The sequence below is a fragment of the Grampus griseus genome (assembly GCF_964374135.1).
Source record: "Grampus griseus genome assembly, chromosome: 4".
NCBI lineage: Eukaryota > Metazoa > Chordata > Mammalia > Artiodactyla > Delphinidae > Grampus > Grampus griseus.
The window spans coordinates 80,369,650-80,391,760 of record NC_138997.1 but is presented as its reverse complement, the minus strand read 5'-3'; the positions used below and the strand labels follow the sequence as shown (position 1 = coordinate 80,391,760).

The following is a 22,111-nucleotide window of genomic DNA, read 5'->3' as shown; positions in this document are numbered from 1 at the left end:
GCTTTATTTTCGCCAATATTTTATTTAATTGATATTTTACTAGGTCCAGTTCTATAAGTGGATTATGTTGATTATTTTCAACTCATTGAAGAACTTGTAGTACCGTCCACGTGTTTCCTTTTATGTAGGTAAATGCAGTATTTGAGTGGCTGGTCAATTAATCAAGTATTTCCTCATGTAAATCTCCATTTTACCAAAGTTTATTTCATATGCTTGTGTTTACTAAGACTCCTGATTGATTTTAAGGATTTTTTTTTCCCCTTTTAAGTGCCTTAGTAAAGATAGCTGACATTTGCTGAATTCGGGCCATAAGAAGTTGTAAGTGGCCACTGTTGGAGCGTGTTGTTAGTTAAAATACAGCCTCCAAGATAAATTAAATGTGAAAAGCACAGTGCAGAATAGTGGGAGGAGGCCACCCTTTGTATCAGAAGTGGGAGAATAGGTGTATTTGTCTGTATAGGTGAAAGGATTAATGAGAAATTGGTAACATTGATTGCTTCTCTGTCATTGGGTGTCTTGGGCAACAGGCATCAAAAGATCCCTTTTGAATTTTGAGTCATGCTAATACATTATTTACTCAAAATAAATAAACCATGTAGGCCTTTTTTCCTGAAACTGTTCGGAAGTCTGTCCTTTATGTGTCAGGTTTATTTAAATCTGAGTGTGAATTTTAAGTAATGTTTCAAAGTTGCTAGGCATGGAAAATTGATTTAAATTACATTTTATGGTTATTTTTTGAGTTGAATTACATAAATGAGTTGTTGCTTATGAGGATAGAATAAAACTATAATCTGTATTCATAGGTTGTATTATTATTTACTATCAATTATTATTGGTATTAACAATTAACCACCATTTGTAGAGGAGCTCTCATTTCCATTTGTTTATATACATTATTGCTAATTCTCAAGAACAGGTCTTTGAATTAGATTTCTTATTTCTTAGATGAGAAAATTGAGATTCAGAGAAGTTAAATTATTTGTCCGCAAATGTGTAGCTTTGAGATGTAGATCTAAGTCTGCTTGTGTTTATATTGTACTATGCTGTCATGACTTGCCAAAGGTAGGCATACTTTTAATTATTTAAAAATAATTGAACCTGGTTTGTATTACTGATTAAAGGATTTAAACACAACCTAATTTGTTAGTTTAAACATTAAAATAAGTGTTACCTGTAATTAAAGGTTTACTTGCATTTCAATATGGAAAATATTTTTAAATTTGATGTTCAGTGAAGTAAAAATGCCCTTAAATCAGTGCACATACTCTTGCTTGTTCTTGTGCTGTATGGTACCTGTAGTTTTTTTCATATTGTAGCTGCACTTTGCTAGCTAGGATTTTCTAGGATTCTCATAGGGAATATTTAAATCTATGGCATTAACAAATTGGTTTCATGAAAACTACTATTGTATACGTTTTCCTTAAGTATTTAAATGGATTTTTGTATCTTTTATTTTAAATTTTATATATTTGATTATTCTGTGTAGAACTAGTTGCAAATCTTTAGAAGAAAGTCTCTTGATTTCTATAGACCATGCAACCTTGGCACTATGTGGGGCAGATAATGAATTCTTTGTTGTGGGTGGTTCTCCTGTGCATTGTAGGATGTTTAGCACTATCCCTGACTAATAGCACTAGATGCCAATAGCACAGGCAATCCTCCCTCCACCTCCCTACCCTCTCCCTGCCAGTCATATCAACTAAAAATGTCTCCAGACTTTGCCAAATGCTGAGAACCACTGCTGTAGACAAAACTCTTTAGAAGAACATTTAAGACTGTTAACTAGGTAGGATGTGTAGTATAATTTCTTAAAAGTTGAATGAATGGGAAGTAAAGGTACAAAAAATTATATAGCATGGCTCTACTAGGTTTGAATGTTCTGTTTTTGTTTTAAGACTTTGACCCTTATCAATTAATTATCATCATTTTCTTTTAAACGTTTTCCTTTTTGATGTAAGGAAAAAGCTGAAATTTCCTGCTGTAAACTAATGTTACCAGAATTTGAACAGTTTTTTACTAATAGAAAAGTGGTATGTTTTTACAGTTATGTAAATTATAGATCAGTTTAACTTATTTAGATAGTGTGCCTTAAGAGGTTCTGGGTGTAGGTTGAGCAAGGAAAGTGTTATAGATTTGAGGTAAAAAAAAACAACAACAAAAAGCCTGTCCAAGTAATACTCTTTGGGGTGCATTTCTCTTCTCTCTCTCTCTTTTTTTTTTGGTTATTATAAAGGCTTTGATCTCTGTCTGTCAGGCACAGAGTTAGATGCATTTGGGATCCCTTTGCAGGTCACCCCTTTGTAAAGAATATATATTCTTATTTCTCAGTAAATATGTTATCAGCAGTTATTGAGCATATTGACAACAGCCCTAAAAGACTTACCTGGTTGGAGGAAGAGAAAAATGTTAGATGCAAAAAATCAATGCTATGGGAGTTCTGAGGGTATGTGTATGTAGGGAGGTTCTTGAGCTAGGTTCCAAAGGAAAGTTAAGACTGACTTCGAATTTCAGGAGACAGTCATAAAGGAATTACAGGAATACTGTAATTTACAAGTAAATGATCTCTTCTGTAGATGCCTGAACTGGAACTAGGGAGCAGGGTTATGGACAAAATTAGGCAAGAAACACATTTTTATATATATGTGTGTATATATAAATATATATATATTTATATATTTATTTTAACATGTTTATTGGAGTATAGTTGCTTTACAGTGGTGTGTTAGTTTCTGCTTTATAACAAAGTGAATCAGCTATATATATACATATACCCCATATCTCCTCCGTCTTGTGTCTCCCTCCCACCCTCCCTATCCCACCCCTCTAGGTGGTCACAAAGCACCACATTTATATATTTATAACAAAAAGGTTACACAGCTCTGATATACACAAACATAGTTGTGGAATTAGAACACATAAGTTTTCTTTGGAGAAAAAAACCACCTTTTTCATATCAAAATAATAAATGGTAATATACAAAGTACATACAATAAAGTGTGACCAGCACCCAAAACAAACAGAATATTAATATTACCAGCACCATCAGAATCCCCACACCCCACCCCTTTCCAGTCATTTTCTTGGTTTTTAATAGCACAGACTAACTTTGAGTATTTTGTTTTTGTTTTTTTTGTTTTTGTTTTTGCGGTACGCGGGCCTCTCACTGTTGTGGCCTCTCCCGTTGCGGAGCACAGGCTCCGGACGCGCAGGCTCAGCGGCCATGGCTCATGGGCCCAGCCGCTCCGCGGCATGTGGGATCCTCCCGGACCGGGGCACGAACCCGCGTCCCCTGCATCGGTAGGCGGATTCTCAACCACTGCGCCACCAGGGAAGCCCTGAGTATGTTTTTTTGTTTTTTGCTTTGAGTATATTTGAGTAAAAGGATAGACATAAGAGCATATACTATATGATTTCATTTTAAAGGTTTTCAAAAGATGACTTTCAAAGTCTTTGTTCAAAGCATGCATTAACAGTGTCTTAGAAAATGTGTTGAATGTTAAAGTTGAAAGAGACCTTAGATCTAGGTCAAAAACTTCATCTATAAGATCAGGAAACTGAGGCCTAGAGAGATTGATTGTTGCTCAGTGACTCAGATCTGGTTAATGGTGAACTTCACCCAAGATTTTGGCATACCAGTTTACTCCAACCATTATATATGGTTGCTTTATGGGACTATACTTTTCATAAACAATATAAAAGCTGAATGCTAATAAAACTAAGTACAACAGTGGGTGACAGTTCAATATTGAGTATTGTATTTAAATATATTTTGCTTTTCTCTCTTACTGTGAGAAAAGTCTGCCAGGAGGCAGAGATACTTACTTCCCCAAGCATGATGTAGTGAGTTTAGCTTAGTGATTAAGAGTGTGGGCTTTGGAATTAGATCAGCGTTCAGTCCTGGCTTTTCTGCTTAATACCTACAGCACTGACTGTTTCAGCTTTCTTATCTGTAAATAGGGAGATCAAGAGAGGCTTTACAGTGCTTAGAGCAGTGCTTGGAACATTCAGTAAATGGATAGCTGCTAAGATGTCAAAATTAACTGTACTTTCATACTCTGCTTATTGTTGTCCTTGGACCATAAAGGTTTCCTTCAATGGTTTAGTGATAGCTCTACGGGAATTTGCCTCCAGAAAAGGCTTAATACCATGATGAGGGACTTTAGTACTTCTGATATTGTTTCTTTGTGTGCAAATAACCTTTGGGGGCTGGTGGCCAAGGGGAATACAAAAGAATGTATGTGGGCTTTGTTCTGAAGATGTTGGTTAGTCTTTCTTTAGGAGACAGTTATAAATTGGAGAGAAGTTTGTGTTAAAATGACCTTTCTGAGTGAAAAAGAAGTAAATTATTTGGGAGCCTTTCATGTAATATGGAGTAATGGGATTATTTTGGACTTCTTGACATGGCTCTGGTCTCCTTTAACTGGACCATGGAATCCATATGCTAATCCTCTGGTGTGTAATCTTGAATTCCTTTGTAAAATCCCTATTTTAAAGTTGGGTCTTGGAAACTAGAAAGTCGTGGTCACATCCATGTGACATCTGTCGTATGTTCTGTTATGTAATTCTGAAAAGGTGAGACAAATTCATTTCATTCAAAACCCTTGTCCTTTTCCTCCCTTAGTTCTTTACTTTTACTGCAAATTTAACATTTATTTATTTATTTTGGCTGCTCCGGGTCTTAGTTGTGGCACGTCATCTTTAGTTGCGGCATGTGGACTACTTAGTTGTGGCATGCATGCGGGATCTAGTTCCCTGGCCAGGGATTGAACCCGGGCCCCCTGCACTGGGAGCATGGAGTCTTACCCACTGGACCACCAGGGAAGTGCCTTTACTGCAAATTTAAAACAGTAACTACCTGTAGTTGAATGTCTACTATCCGATATTTTATATATATCACAGCCTTATGAGATGGGTGTTATTCTTGTTTTATGGATTAGAAAGTTGCAGCTCTGAAGAAAGTAAGTTTCCTTAGTGTCGAGTAACTTGGTGGAACAGGGGTTTAAAACCAGGTCTCTGACTCTGTTTACTGGTTATGGTGGAAAGAATAGAGTATAATCATATCTGCTGCTTGCTTCCTATCCATTATCTTTAAAGATGTTTAAAAAAATTATATTTTAGACTTAGAAGTTAAGAAATAATATATGAACACCTTTATATCCATGGTCCAGATTTAATAGATCTTAACTCATACTGGGTTTAGCCCTTCCTCCACCTCCCCAAGAAATAAAACAAAACATACAGACAAAGCTCATTCTGTTCTCTTTCCTTCTTTAAGTAACCACTATGCTGGGGTTGAGTATATCCCCCCATTCATATTTTTGTTTTTACTATTGATAAACACAGTATTTTTGAGTGTAAAATCACTTTTTAGTATTTTAAACTTAAAAAAATTTTTTTTTCATAGATGGTTTATAATATTCTACATCTCCTGCAACTTTTCTTCTCAGCGTTGTTTTTTGAGATTTATCTGTGACGATGCATATGCTCTAGTTCTTCAATTTTATTTTTTTAAATTTATTTTTTTTTAGTTCTTCAGTTTTAAACTACAGTTGACCCTTGACCAACATGGGTTTGAACTGCATGAATCTATTTATATGCGGATTTTTTTCCATAGTAAATACTGCAGTACTACACAATCCACTGTTGATTGAATGTGAAGATGTGGAGGAACTGGGTATATGGAGGGCCAACTATAAGTTATACTTGGATTTTTGTCTGAGCAGGGGGTCGGTATCCCTAACCCCCCTCGTTGTTCAAGGGTCTACTATGTAGAGTATTTCGTGTCACAGTTTTAAAAATTCATTCTCTTATTGATGGCGCATAGTTCCAACTTTTAGAGATTATAAAAAAGGATGCATTGAACATTATTATAGTTGTTTTCTTGGGCACATAAGGGTTTTATAGGAAGTAGACTTTCAGGATCTGAGTGTATTTGCAGCTTCTACATGACTTGATATTGCATCATTATTCTCCCAATGATTGTATCAATTTACACTTGCTCTAGAAGTAAGTAAGAATTCTAGGGACCTGACATTTGGAAGGTTTAGATTTTTGTCAGTCTGATGGATATGAAATGATAGCTTATTTTAATTTTCATTTTCCTTGTCAGTAGAGATATTAAGCATGTTTTTGTGTTTATTGGCCATAAGGCTTTCTTTTGTAAAATTAGTGTTTGCATTCCTTACCCTTTTTTTTTTTTTTTTTTTGCCGTACGCGGGCCTCTCACTGTTGTGGCCTCTCCCATCGCGGAGCACAGGCTCCGGACGCGCAGGCTTAGCAGCCATGGCTGACGGGCCCAGCCGCTTTGCGGCATGTGGGATCTTCCTGGACCAGGGCACGAACCCGTGTCCGCCGCATCGGCAGGCGGACTCCCAACCACTGCGCCACCAGGGAAGCCCCATAAAACTTTTCATTGTATTTTTTAAAAATATTTATTTACTTTGCTGCACTGGGGTCTTAGTTGTGGCACGTGGCATTTTCGTTGTCGCATGCAGGATCTTTTAGTTGCAGCATTCAGGCTCTAGTTCCCTGGCCAGGGATCAAACCTGGGCCCCCTGCATTGGGAGCGACGAGTCTTAACTGCAGGATCACCAGGGAAGTCCCTCATCCTGTATATATTTACGTGCACAATTTTAGTGGCATTAAGTGTGTTCACATTGTTGTACAACCAATACCACCATCCATCTCCAAGACTTTGCTTTTTGTAAAATTGAAACTCTGTACCCATTAAACACTAACTCCTTACTTCTCAATGCTCAACCCCTGGCAGTTACCATTCTGTTTTCTTTCTCTATGAATTTGATTATTATACATTATTTGTTCTGCTGGCTTATTTCACTTAATTTTATTGTATCTTTGATCTTACTGAGTTTACTTCTAAATAGCCAAATTTGTCTGTCTTTTCCTATATGGTGTGGTTTTTGTATTTTGTTTAAGGAATCTTTTCCTACTCTGGTTATCATAAAGATATTCTCCTGTATTTGGTTCTTAAAAGTTAATTCATTCCTTAACTTCTGTACTCAGGTTTCTTCTGTCTCTATCATATCATATTGAAACTACTTTTTCAGGCATTACCAATATCTTCTAAATTGTGAAACAAAAAGTAACTTTTCAGCAGTTGTCCATTTTGTACCTCTTTCTTCCACATTTCCAATTCCATCTTAGAGCTTTCCCCTTTCGGTTACTCTGATACGACTTTTCTGGTTTTTCTTCAACTTCTCTTACTGTCCTTTGTAAGTTACTGATTTCGTCGTCCTCCATCATCCATTTATCTCCTGAGTCTTTGTTTCCGCTTTTGCGTTTTTTGTGAATCATCTTAGGTCAGGTTTTCATTTCTCAGATGGACTATTTATATTAAAATAGTTTGCTTATTTACATTTAGTTCTCTGCCTTTGGTCTGTCCCAACTTCTAATTCAACTGGCGCCATGCCACTGGATTTAATTTTTTTTTTTTTTAACCTTCCAAAGAAGTGCCTTTATTACAGGGTTTAGGAAAGGAAAAAAGCTCTAGAAAAAGGAAATTGCCAAAATAGGTCTTCAGCAAGGGTGGGTGCAGTGACAAGTCCAGGCTGGAGTCTTGATCTCACTAGAGGTCACTTCCAGGTTGTGAGGACGGTTGTCCTGGAGTCTCTCGATCGGCCCCCTCTGGGCCCCAGCGACTGGCCCGGTGGACTTCTCAGCCCTTGGTCAGCCTTGTCGCCTTGTGCCAGCTCCTCGTCATACAGGATTTCATAATTGCCAAGGACTTCCTTTGGGGGTGACTTGTTTCATTTACAGTCTGGAATTTCAACGTTAGGGACCGCGATGTTGAGGGTGTCATTAATCAGGTTATACTTAAGGATTTGGTCGTTGGCAGTGCTGGAAGTGAGGGATGGGGATCATTCACCTCGATCAGCCAGGGCTTCAGCTTGTCGTCGATGATGATGTCGTAGCCGTAGCACTCAAAGCAGTGTTTGTCGTTGTTCATCATGGGTGCCACGGCCTTCAGGGACTGCATGAAGATCCAGTGGATCTCGTTGAACAGCTTGCTGGTCACCTCCTTGCCTCAGATGCTCTCCAGGTAGAGCCACAGGTTGTTCACGGTCCACGTGCCCCCGTGGATGTGGTTGTAGTCCTCCCCTTGTTTCTGAATGAGATGAACAAACATGTTATCCAGCTCACTGGTACTCGGGGTGTATTTTACTGTGCAAAAGCAGCAAAATCCAAGTTTATGCATGTAGTAGCGCAGTGGGCGGTACGTAGATACCAGAATATACAAACGCAGGTCAAACTTGCTGCCGCTGATTAGTAACGGGTTGTTAATGTACAGAGAGATCACGTAGGCTTCCTTGGTACTGAGTCATGAACGAAGATGCTTTGCTGTCCCAGGACCACTTTTTGATTTGTGAGAGCTTGTTGATCAGAAAGATGCCCTTTCCCTGAGCTTTGCCACAAGGTTTCATGATCCAGGTGCTAGAAGGGCTTTTCCTGAACTCCACGAACGGGTTGTAGTCGGCGGGCAGCATGTAGGTGACAGGGACGAAGTCCAGGTAGAGGTGTTTCCCACTTTCGTCCTTCTCTGCTAAAGGACTCCCTTTCTTCTCCAGCTCTTTCCAGTATCTCTTGATGGTTTTCACCATCAGATCCTTCTGCATCAGTTCATAGTGGTTCGGGAAATGGTTGACTATTTGATCATTTGAGAGCTGGTAGCCAGTTTTGACACTAAAAACATTGCGGATGGTTTGCTTGCTCTTCCAGTAAAAATTCCAGTCCTTGTTTTCTGTCACTTGGACCCATCCTGTCTTTTCAGAGTTATTTATCAGCAATGACTTCTTTTTTTTTTTTTTTTTTTTTTGAGGTACGTGGGCCTCTCACTGTTGTGGCCTCTCCCGTTGCAGAGCACAGGCTCCGGACGCGCAGGCTCAGCGGCCATGGCTCACGGGCCCAGCCGCTCCGCGGCATGTGGGATCTTCCCGGACTGGGGCACGAACCCGTGTCCCCTGCATCGGCAGGCGGACTCTCAACCTCTGCGCCACCAGGGAAGCCCAGCAATGACTTCTTGATATCAGTGACCCATTTCACTTTTCCTGCCATAATCCATAGGTACTTAAGGAGCCAGTGGGAACGTCCAACTTCTCTTCAGTTTCACCCAGTTTTGACTTGGATTCTCATCTGATGTCAGATTGTTTTCCTGTGACTTCCTCCTGTGGGGCTCACAGCGCGGAGGAACGCCCAGGAGCGCAGAGGACGGTGGCCCCGCACCGCGGCCCAGCCCTGCCTCCCTGGATTTAATTTTTAAAACGTTATTTTGTCATTTTCCTTTACATTGTCTACGCCCTATTGCATGAAGTCAAAACCTTTTTACTGTTGTTCTAGCCTACCTTTCCTTATTTCCTGTCAAGTCTCAACTTAAGTTTTATGCCTGAACATACCTCAGACCCTCACTCTCCCTCCAGCCTTTAGCTATATTGAGTTGTTCTGTCTGCTTGGAATAAGTCCTTAACCTCCTTTCTTTGCCTTTTGAAAAACTTACTTCTCCTAAAATGCCATTTCTGATAAGCTTTTCTTTTTTTCCTTTTTTAAAGTTTATTTATTTGTTTTTGGCTGCAGTGGGTCTTTGTTGCTGCACGTGGGCTTTCTCTAGTTGTGGCGCGTGGGCTTTCTCTAGTTGTGGCGAGCGGGGGCTACTCTTCATTGCGGTGCACGGGCTTCTCATTGCGGTGGCTTCTCTTGTGGAGCACGGGCTCTAGGTGCGAGGGCTTCAGTAGTTGTGGCTCATGGGCTCTAGAGTGCAGGCTCAGTAGTTGTGGTGCACGGGCTTAGTTGCTCCGTAGCATGTGGGGTCTTCCCGGACCAGGGCTCAAACCCGTGTTCCCTACATTGGCACTGCACCATCAGGGAGTCCCTGATAAGCTTTTCTTGAACCCACAGTTTACTTTTTTTTCTCCAATATCACTTTGTTGGGGTTTTTTTTTAGAGCAGTTATTATATTTTTGGTAATTGTATATATGTCTTTTTGCTCCTGCTAGATCATTGGGCTCCTTGAGGATTCTTATTCATCTTTTTCTCTTCAGCATCCAGTATGGTGCCTGAAATGTAATAGGCTTAGTAACATTTAAAGTATGCCACACCTCCCCCCCCCCCCCCCCCCCGCCCAAATCTTTGATAGGTGTCTAATCTTTTGGAGCTATTGCTGAAAGTGCTCTTTGCCTAGGTTTAGGACAGGTCTGTGTTACTCTGTTCATTATTTTTAGTCTTTGTGTGATTATGGATTTTTCTAGTGATTACAAATGCAGGGCTAACTAGCATATGCAGCCATTTCTCTCAAGTGACTGTGGAGTGCTTTACTTTTAGGTTTCTTTGTTTCATGTGAACCATCTTATTTGGGATTGGTGTACTTAGTTGTGGGTTGTCTGATACTATTGCTTTTCAGCAGTGATATAAAACACTTTGTGCTTCATTTTTCTTAAATCATTCTGTACTAGTTCCTTTATTTTTAAAATATATGTATAGAATATACTGCAGTTTATGCATCTGTGCATTGGATATTTGGTTATTTCCAGTTTCTTGCTGGTACAAATGTGCAAGAATTTAGTGTGTATTGCTAGATGAGATTTTAGAAGGTTATATATGTCAGACTTTTTTTAACGTCTCTTGGCTTGGTCATACTTTGATTATATACTTAGGTGTTTACTTACGTGCTTTATCTCCATCTGTCTGATGGAACTGTGAATGTGTGTCATTGAGGACATAGACCTGTCTTACTGATTTTTCCATCCTCCATTGCTTAGCACATTGCCTGGTGAGCAGGAGGCATTTGTTTTCCTGAATGAGGTTCAGTATTTCTTAAGCTCCAGGGAGCTAATCCCCAAGCACTATGAAAGTAATACCTTTCATCCTGCTTCTGGTACTAGGAAGAATTGAATATGTTGATAAAGGTGGCCGCCAGTGAAGTTGGGTTTCTGTTGATAATGTAGTCAGGTCCTGAATTGGGATGGTGTACTGTCCAAGCCCAAAACTGGGGAAATAAGATGGTGGGAAAGAATCTTTTTTGCTTTATTTTGTAGTTTTCCCCTTTGAAGATCTCAGGGGGCATCTATTTAGTATTATATATGACATCATCTGTATCCTATGGTTTAGTTTAAACTCTTTAGTTAACTCTACATTTTTCTTCATTTATTCAACAAATATTTATTGAATGCCACCAGTGTTTGTTAATAAGCTAGACATGGTCCATGCTGTTATGGAGTAAATTATGGTCCAGTAAGATGGTGAGACATTGAACAGCTAGTTATGTTTGTTGAGTTTAAGTAAGGAGAACTGTGAGGATGAGGTAACCTAAACTCAGGGAAAGAGTTCCTTGGGAATAACCCTTAAACTAATACTTGGGAGGATAAATTGGAATTAACTTAGTCATATATTAGGATGATCAACTCTTACATGCACATAGAAAGCTAATAATTATATAGTCAAGAATGTAAACCATTTAATTGCTTTTCTCTTTTAAATAAATAGTCAAAATTCTGTGAATATAAAAGTAAGAAACTTACTAAACTTTGAAAAATACCGGGAACTATATTATAAAGTAAAAATTATCCGTAATCTCACTCCCAGAGATAATTCTTTTCTTTAAAAAATATTTGTCTATGAAATATTTCACATATACAGAGATACATCTTAATTTTGGTTTTCCTTTCTTTTTATCTATTTATGTACATATATATACATATTTAGAGTTTTTTGGGGTGGGGGGGCATTGAATACAATTCCCATGGGACTTTAAACCGAAATCTGTAATTTTTAATCATTTGAAGTTGTTTTTCCCTATTAGACTCCAAGCTTCTCAAGGGTAGGCATCATGGCTCATCCATCTTTGTATTATCAGTACCAAGAGCTCTTTAACAGATATTTGAGGGCTCTCTCTATGGTAGGCACCGTGATATGTGTTGGGGATATAGTAATGAGTGGGATAAGGGAAGACAGACAAATAAGTAATAAATGCAGTGCAGAGCTGTATAATAATATTGTCCAGATGAAATTAATTGGTTGTTTTTGATTGGGTGCTCAGAAAAGGCTTATCCTAGAATTGTAAACTTAAATTGAGATCTGAATGATAGAAGCACGTCACTGGGGAAGAACAGTCCAGATCAGAGGAAACTGTTAGTGTAAAAGCTCTAAAGTGGGAATGAATTTGCTGTGTGTAAGCAACCAAAAGGAGGTTGTTGTGGCTGGAGTATTGTGGGTGAGGGAGGAGAATGGTGCAAGATGAAGTTGGAGATGTAGGTGTGAGCCAGATCACACACAAGCCATTTGAGGATTTAAAGCAAACGACAGAATTCGTGTTTTTAAAAGATCACTTTGGCTGCTGTGGGGAATGAATTGACCCTGAAGATAGTGAGGAAACGTTTACTACTTAAAGGTTGAGTTTTGCTGGATGTAACAAAAGAAACAGTAGTAGTGATTGAAATAAATAGGAAAAGTCTGGAGGGGAAGTATCCCAAAGTTGTTTGGTTAGGGGCTTTATAGTGTTAATAATCTACTTGTAACTTTCAGGTTACTATTCTTAGGAGTTTGACCCTTGTCCCTAAACTCTCAGAATGGCTATCAGAGGACCAGGCAGCCTATCTGAATTGTAAAAAGGGAAAGGCACCAGGCACCGCCAGCTGAGTTCACTCCCTTTAAAAGAGATATCTGAGGTTCCATTCAGTAACCTTTTTATTTTTTTATTCACCACAGTGTCATAATCACTTCTTGGTTTAAGGTAGGCTAGGAAATGTTTATTAGCTGAGCACATTGCTCCCCAATTAAAATGAGGGTTTTGTTAGTAAGGAAGGAGAAGGAAATTTGTTAGGCACTTCCCATGTGGGGTTGGGGATAGGAGGCAGGAATGAACTCGGGAAGCCTTTCTAGGTAGCCTAGGCAAGAGATGATTGTAGCTTGGGGTTAGGGTGGAATAGAGGAGGCTTAAGAGAAGTGTTTGGGTTATGTTTTAAGAGTGGAGTCACCAGAGCTTGCTGATGGTGTAGAGAAATAATGAAGAAGCTGGAAAAACACCTAGATTTTTGTCTTTGCAACTAGATGGATGGTGGTGCTAATTTCTGAGTTGAGGAGTGGGAAGAGCACACTGGAGGTGGGGAGGATAAGAATTTAAGCAGTTGTTATGTGAGTCTGGAGGTTAGATCTGAAGAGAGATTTGGCATCATAGATACATAGATGGTATAATTTGATGCTTAGACTGGGTAACTTAACTCTAGGAGAATTTGGTTAGAAAAGGAGGGGTCTAGGACAAAATCTGGTTTTTGTCCTGGTTCCGTAGCACATGTTGAAGTTGAATTGACGAGAACCAACAAAGGAGAGCATGGTGTCATTGAAGCCAAGAGAAGACAAGAGTTCCAAGAAGAAGGTGGTCAACTTTGTCATGCTGCTTAAATGGGAGAAATGACCGTTGAATTTGCAGTGTGATCATTGTGACCTTGACTGGAATATTTTCATTGGAATGGTGTGCATGTGTTATTGGGGTGGATTGTTAAGAGGAATGAGATGAGGAACTGGAAACTATGGTCAACTTTTTAAAGGAATTTTGCTTTTACAGGGAAGGAGAGAAGAGGGGGAGCTGGAGAAGACCATGGCTTCAGAGATCTTTAAAAAAAAATTTCTAGTAGATATTAGAGTATGTTTGTATGTTGATGGATGGGAGAAATTGATTATGCTAGAGAGAGGAGTAACTGAAGGTGCAAAGTCCTTGAGAAGAACAGGGGGTGGTGTTCCTAACATAAGTGGAAGGATTAATCTTTAATAGGAGCAGAGACACTTAGGGCAATGTTAAGTTTCTATTTGGGATTTGTGGTTTTCACTTGAACATCAGACCACTTAATGGTGGTTGTTCCCTGCTCCCTCCCCCAGCAGTGCTGCTTGGGGCAGACACAGGAAGTTTTTTTAAATTTTTTTTTTAGTTTATTGGAGAATGAGTTTAATTAGCATTAGGGCTTTGCCATATGAGTACACTGCAGGAAGAAAGGTATCAAGGTTGTCAAGAGTATTTGCAAGGGAGTGATTATAATGAATGCCCAAGGAATCTAAACTGGCTAAGCAGGAAGTGAGGACCTTAAAGGTGACTGATAATGAGGGAGAGTCAGGGAGAGTGGTTCTGTTTTGATGAAGCCAGCTAATAGCTGGGTTTGGAGTACCAAAGTGAATTTATTTGATCCACGGAGGTTGGGAATCTGAGAAACTTGAAGTGGATTTCGGAGAAGGTGCAGGTTTAGGTAACGACAAAATCAAGAGTATGATTATGGGGATAAGAGCTTACAGTCTGTTAGTATTTGTCGGGAACACAGGCATTCTTAATCCTGTTTCCTTGCTCTTGTATGAGAATTGAGAAGAAATGTACAAAGATGACAAATTAGGCAAGTCTCTCATCAACCACAGATAAGCTGTTGATATATAAACATCCTTTTAATCAAATCAAGATCTTTGTATGTATACTGTTTTATATCTTTTTCCTCTTAATATATCTTGTGTTTTCTTCAGGGCATTAAATATTCTTTTTAAATATTTAGTGTTTAACTTGAGTATTAGAATTAAATAGTATTTATATATTAATATTTAGTAGTGCCTGACTAAACCACTTTTTGGTCAAATATTTATAAGTTGTTTCTATTTTTTCTTGTTATAGCCTTTCCTGCTGAAAGGCATATCTTTACATAATACTTTTTTTTAAAATAAATTTATTTATTTTTGGCTGCATTGGGTCTTCGTTGCTGTGCACGGGCTTTCTCTAGTTGCGGCGAGCGAGGGCTACTCTTCATTGCGGTGTGCGGGCTTCTCATTGCAGTGGCTTCTCTTGTTGTGGCTTCTCTTGTTGTGGAGCACTGGCTCTAGGCGCACGGGCTTCAGTAGTTGTGGTTCGCGGGCTCTAGAGCGCAGGCCCAGTAGTTGTGGCGCACACGCTTAGTTGCTCCGCGGCATGTGAGATCTTCCCAAACGAGGGATTGAACCTGTGTCCCATGCATTGGCAGGCGGATTCTTAACCCGCTGCGCCACCAGGGACGTCCCATAATACTTTTTTTTTTTTTGCGGTACGTGGGCCTCTTACTGTTGTGGCCTCTCCCGTTGTGGAGCACAGGCTCCGGACGCGCAGGCTCAGCGGCCATGGCTCACGGGCCCAGCCGCTCCGCAGCATGTGGGATCTTCCCGGACCGGGGCTCGAACCCGTGTCCCCTGCATCGGCAGGCGGACTCTCAACCACTGCGCCACCAGGGAAGCCCCCATAATACTTTTTAATCTGAGTTTATTTCCCTAAGATAGATTACTGGAAGAAAATTACTAGGTCATAGTATCTGAACTTATGACCAAGGTGTTTTCTAGAAAGTTGGGTGTAAATTGCTCTAGCACTGGCACTGTATGAGGCAGCCCATTTCATCATATTCTCACCATTAATACAACCTTTTTTTAAAAGTCAGATAGAAAAATTAACTGTTCCATTTTATCTGTTTATTTAACTTTTTTTTTTTGAAAAACATTGTTTATTTAGATAAACATTTGACCAAGCCCTAGTTTATCCAGTGAACTTGAGCAAGTTCTATGAAATAGACATTCTATGGGCAAGTAAGTGGCAGAAAAAATAAAACAAATAATTCATTTAACTTTTTATTAAGAAAATTTTCAAGTGGAAGAGTTGAAAGAACGTATGCTTCTGTCATCACTGCCTAGATTCAACAATTGTTAATGCTGCTGTTATGAAGATAATTCACTACCAAAAGCTGAGTATGCATCTCCTCTAAATAGCATTCTTTTATATAACCAGAGTATCATTATTCTACGTAAGAAAATTGTTAATTCCTTAGTATCTAATATTCATATTTTCCCATATCTCCCATGTTACTTAAAAAAATGTCTTTTATAGTTTTTTGGATTTTTGTTTTGAAGGATCCGCTTAAGGTTTACACATTGCATATGAATGTAGTTTTTTTGTTTGTTTGTTTGGGGATTTTTTTTTGGCTTGCGGGATTTGGTTCCTCAGCCAGGGATTGAACCCTGGTAATGGCAGTGAAAGCGCTGAGTCTTAGCCAGGGGATTCCCTGAATGTAGTTTTTAGTCTTTTAAAATTTATGATGGTTCTCCTGCACACACCTCCATTTTTAATCCTGGAGATTTCCTCATGGTGATGCTTTAATTTGTATTTCTTACAAACTGGGAGTTCAGGTATAAAGGTTTGACTGGATTATCAGGTTAAACATTTTTGGCAAGACTCCAAGTGTAATGTCAGTACTTCATATTGAATTATGTTAATATATGTGTAATATCAGGTTTTCTCACTGTTCGTGATGTCGGGTCAATTGTGTAATCACTTGATTAAGGTGAGAGCCACAAGATCTCTTTGTGAAGGTACGTTTTATTCCTTTTGCAGTTCGCAAGTAAACTGAAGTTAATGCTTTGGTCCTTTGCAAATATCTTACTCTTTAGTATCCTTTCACCTGAAAAGGATCATCATCCATTGATTTTCCTAATTGTCAACTTCATATTTACCTAGCTAGAATTCTTCTAGAAAGAAGAGCTTTCCATTATTAACTGGGATGAAAATTGCTTATTATCAGAGTATAGATTTGGTTTAATAGTCACCTCCTATGGCAACAAATGATTTTCCTCTTTCTCTTTTTTTAAAATTTTTTAATTTATTATTTTTGGCTGCATTGGGTCTTCGTTGCTGCATGTGGGCTTTCTCTCGTTGTGGCGAGCGGCGCTTCTCATTGCGGTGGCTTCTCTTGTTGCAGAGCACGGGCTCTAGGCGTGCGGGCTTCAGTAGTTGCAGCACAAGGGCTTCAGTAGTTGCAGCACGTGGGCTTCAGTAGTTGTGGGCTCTAGAGTGCAGGCTCAGTAGTTGTGGCGCACGGATGTAACTGCTCTGCGGCATGTGGGATCTTCCCGGACCAGGGATTGAACCCATGTCCCCTGCACTGGCAGGCAGATTCTTAACCACTTCGCCACCAGAGAAGTCCCCTTTTCTCATTTTTTAATCAATGTGTGGACGTCTTAGCCCATGCTGCCACAGCAAATTACCATAGACTGGGTGGCATAAACAGAAATTCATTTTCTCACAGTTCTGGAGGCAGGGTACATCAAGTCATAGCTGTGAAAGTAATTTGAGATTGGTTTCTGTTTGAAATTATTGTGGTTAAAATACGCTTATGGGGGCTTCCCTGGGGCGCAGTGGTTGAGAGTCCGTCTGCCGATTCAGGGGACACGGGTTCGTGCCCCGGTCCGGGAGGATCCCGCGTGCCGCGGAGCGGCTGGGCCCGTGATCCATGGCCGCTGGGCCTGTGCGTCCGGAGCCTGTGCTCCACAACGAGAGAGGCCGCAACAGTGAGAGGCCCGCGTACCGCCAAAAAAAAAAAAAAAAAGTTTATGCAAAATAAATTTGTCTATGTTTGATTTTATAAAAGAGTTTGTGTTTAGATGGAAGGATTACTATAAGTAGTAGCAGTGATGGCAAATATTCTTATCCCTTTTTTTAAGGAAAACATAGTTTTGCCTCAGTTTTAGATATATATCCTTTGTTACTTTAACATATGTATTTGTCAAATAAAGGCATTTCCAAATACCTTTTTGATAAAATTTTTCATGGAATTGTATTCTTGAATTCTTGGAATAAACCCCTCTTGGTCATAGTGAATAGTACTTAAGTTTGTTATGGTATGTTAACCAAGATTTTGTTGAGAATTGTGTATCTTTTTAGTGAGACTAACCTGTGTTTGTTCAGAATTGTGCTGGCTGAGTTTGGGGGATCAAAGCCATTGTTTGTCCTATAAAACGTGTTTGTAATCATTCTGTCCCTTTCATTGTTTTGAAACAGTGTGGGATCATGTTTTGTAAAGTGGAATGTATGTTTGAGAACCAGGTGGCTTTTTAGAGAGTGGTTGCTAAATTTTTGTCAGTTTCGGTATTAAAAAAAAAATCTCTTGGGACTTCCCTGGCGGTCCAGTGGTTAAGACTTCGCATTCCAATGCAGGGGGGTGTGGGTTCAATCCCTGATCGGGGGAAGTAAGATCCCACATGCCTTATGGCCAAAAAACCAAAACATAAAACAGAAGCAGTATTATAACAAATTCAATAAAGACTTTAAAAACGGTCCACATCAAAAAAAAATCTCTTATTTAATATATTACATTTCACTTATTATTTATGATCTGTTTTTAATGTGTAGTAAACACAGGATATGGTTTATCTCTCTTTTTTTTGGTTTATCTCGTTTTTTAAAGGTTTTTAAAAATTTTATTTATTTATTTCTACCTTTTTTTTTTTTTGGCTGCATCCGGTCTTCATTGTGGCATTTGTTATGGCACTTGGGCTTCTCTCTAGTTGTGGTGCACAGGCTCCAGGGTGTGCAGGCGCAGTAGTTGTGATACGTGGGCTTAGTTTCTCCACGGCATGTGGGATCTTGGTTCCCCAACCAGGGATCAAACCCACGTCCCCTGCATTGGAAGGTGGATTCTTTACCACTGGACTACAAGGGAAGTCCCGGTTTATCTCGTTTTTTAGTTTCCTTTCTCTTTCCTGCCTTTAGTTTACTTATTCTGTATTTTATCAGTTGAGCCCATGACTTTTTGGTTTTATTTTATTTTATTTCATTGAGTCACTGGTTCCATCGTTTTTCTTCCTTTTTGTTTGGTTCAGTTGTTTAGTTTTTTTTTTCCTTTTTGCTGTCAGTAGTTTGAACCCTTTAAAATTCCTTCTTAAATTTTCTTAGGTGACATAGGAGTTTGGAAGGTTAAAAGAAAAGTTGTTTTAAATTACTTAAGGGTACAGAGTCTCATTGTTAAAATTTTTCAATTAACAGAAATATACAGAGTAAAAGTTTTAGTTACCCATCCACCCTTTCCTTCCTTCCTTCCCTCAATCCTAATCCTGTCTTTCAGAAGGAACCTTTAATAATTTTTTCTATGCATCTACATATTCAGAAAACATAGGAAGTTCTAGTTTGTCGACTGAAAAAAAATACACAGCCTAGAAGTTGAGAATTACATTTTGTTTGGCGGGTTTTCCAAGGACTTAAGCCTGGAAGATAGCCTCTCATATTGCTCTGAGGAACTGGTCCAAAGAGGTAACGGAGGAGCCAGGACTTACAGGAGTTTTGCAACAAAAACCAGGTAGTCGGAACATCAAAAAATTACCATTAATTAAAGAAAACCAGACATCTCAGGGTAATGAATTTAACACTTTTCTATGTATGGGAAGATGGGAGAGTTTGGACTCATTGAAATCGTTCCTTTGATATGCACCTTAACTATTTAGGGCCTGTATGTATCCTGCTTTTTTCCATCCTGAGTCCCCTAAGGGTACACTGTCAGGACTGAGTGCAGTGGCTGAATGCTAGATGGCTGCAACATACTTTGTTTACGGATACTGCAAGCAGTATTTTTTGTCTACAAGTTTATGAACTTTCATAAATACAAACAAGAGTACAGACACACTAAAAGTTATTTTAGCTCTGTGTGATGATAGATGTTGTAAAGGAAAGCTTGTGCAGTATCACAAGACTTTTGAACAAAGAGATCTAAGAACAGCCTTCTGACACCTGATTAGTTGGTAAGAGAGTTTTATATAGTCCTTTAGATTTTGACAAGAGAATGCCATTAACTGATAAAAATTTAAAATAAGTTTTTATTTTGTGGTGTTTTATTATGATATTTCTGAACAAATTACTTGAGTATTTTTGTTTTTGTTTTTTTTGCGGTACGCGGGCCTCTCACTGTTGTGGCCTCTCCCGTTGCGGAGCACAGGCTCCGGTCGCGCAGGCTCAGCGGCCATGGCTCACGGGCCCAGCCGCTCCGCGGCACATGGGATCCTCCCAGACTGGGGCACTAACCCGTGTCCCCTGCATCGGCAGGCAGACTCTCAACCACTGTGCCACCAGGGAAGCCCTGGATTTTGATTTTAAGATACATGGTGACACATTTGAAGAGTTCAGCAACGTGTAAATTTATTGTTGGAATTCGTAACTTTGTGCTTCCATTTTATGTTTATCTTCATTTTTATTTGCATAAACTTTAACAAACAACTTTCAACTTTGACAGAATGCCTTTCATTTCCATGAACTAATTAAACTTCTAGTTATTTAGATATATTAATATTATTTAACAGTTAATATTCTAATATTTTTGTCTCTCAAACTTTTTATTTTAAGCCTCTGTTGTGTCTGTGGATATGGTAATTGATTGACAAATAATTTTGGATCCTCCAGGTCTAGGAAATACTTTAGTGGCCCAAGGATAATTTTCATCTTGCCTTTTCTTTATTCGGGAATTTTAAAGCATATCTAGGTTATCTTGTCTCTATAGCTTCACATATAAATGTCTTTGATATTCTCAGCATGTATTAATATCTTTAAAAATATATTCTTACACAGAAGTACCATTATTACATCTAACAGATTAACCAAAACATGTCGATATCATGTAATAAAGTCCATATTCAGATTTCTCCAGTTGTCTCAGAAACATGCAAAGGCTGTTTTTCATTTTTACAGTCTTTTTAGTTTTTATTCTGCAAATTTGTGTAGTTGGTAATCATAGAATAAATACTTTCTGTTCTATTTTTTTCTTTACATATCGTGAACACTTGAATGTTTAGTACTCATTTTTTTAACTTGAAGACTTAGAAAAGAAAAATAGCTGTCACGTTCACAGCAAAATTGAGAGGAACGTACAGAGATTTCCCGTATACCTCCTGCCCCCACACATGCATAACCTTCCCCATTATCAACATCCCCCACCAACATACATATCTTTTACAGTGGTTGAATCTACATTGATATGTCATAATCACCCAAAGTCCATAGTTTACCTTAGGGTTCACTCTTGGTATTGTTTATTCTGTGAGTTTGGACAAATGTATAATGACATGTATTTATCATTATAGTATTGTACAGAGTATTTTCACTGCCCTAAAAATCCTCTGTGCTCTGCCTGTTCATCCTTCCCTCTCTCAAAACACTGACAACCACTGATTTTTTAACTGTCTCCATAGTTTTGCTTTTCCAGAACGTTATAGAGTTGGGATTGTGTAATATATAGCCTTTTCAGATTTGCTTGTTTCACTTGATAATGTGTATTTAAGTTTTCTCCATGTCTCTTCATGGCTTGATAATTATTTTTATTGCTGTATAATATTTCATTGGATGTAACAGCTTGTTTATCCATTCTCCTGTTAAACGACATCTTATTGGCTTCCACGTTTTGGCAATCATGAATAAAGCTGCTATAAACATCTGTGTGCAGGTTTTTGTGTGGACATAACTTTTCACATCCCTTTGGTAATTACCAAGGAGTGTGATTGCTGGATCGTATGGTAAGAGTATGTTTAGTTTTTTAAGAAACTGCCAAACTGTCTTCCACAGTGGCTGTATAATTTTCTATTCCCACTAGTAATGAATGAGAGTGCCTGTTGCTCCACAACCTTGTCAGCATTTGCTCTTGTCAGTGTGCTGGATTTGTGCCATTCTAATAGGTGTGTAGCAGTATCTCACTTTAATTTGCATTTCCCCATGACTTGACTAGGGTGTCTTTTCATATGCTTATTTGCCATCTGTGTGTCTTCTTTGGTGAGGTGTCTGTTTGGGTCTTTGGCCTTCTTTTAAAAAAAAATAAATTTATTTATTTATTTTGGCTGTGTTGGGGCTTTGTTGCTGTGTGCAGGCTTTTCTTTAGTTGCGGTGAGCAGGGGCTACTTTTCGTTCAGGTGCGCGGGCTTCTCATTGTGGTGGCTTCTCTTGTTGTGGAGCATGGGCTCTAGGTGTGTGGGTTTCAGTAGTTGTGGCTTGAGGGCTCTAGAGCGCAGGCTCGGTAGTTGTGACACACGGGCATAGTTGCTCCGTGGAATGTGGGATCTTCCCGGACCAGGGCTCGAACCCATGTCCCCTGCATTGGTAGGTGGATTCTTAACCACTGCACCACCAGGGAAGTCCCTTTGATCCATTTTTTTTTTTTTAAATCTTTTGAGGAACCTCCATACTGTTTTCCATAGTGGCTGCGGCCAATTTATATTCCCACCAACAGTGCACAAAGGTTCCCTTTTCCCACGTCCTTACCAACACTTGTTATTTATTCTCTTTTTGATAATAGTTGTAGAATGCATA

General features: G+C 39.0%; 1 protein-coding gene and 1 pseudogene across 3 annotated transcripts in view; one reads left to right on the top strand and one right to left on the bottom strand.

The window, feature by feature from the left end:
• The window catches only part of UBE2K (ubiquitin conjugating enzyme E2 K), an 81,333-nt gene that overhangs the window by 2,454 nt on the left and 56,768 nt on the right, over positions 1–22,111 (top strand). The window lies entirely within an intron of this gene.
• LOC309821787 (polyglutamylase complex subunit TTLL1-like) lies at positions 7,593–8,840 on the bottom strand (annotated as a pseudogene). The gene has a single exon. The product of its transcript is annotated as a polyglutamylase complex subunit TTLL1-like (transcript).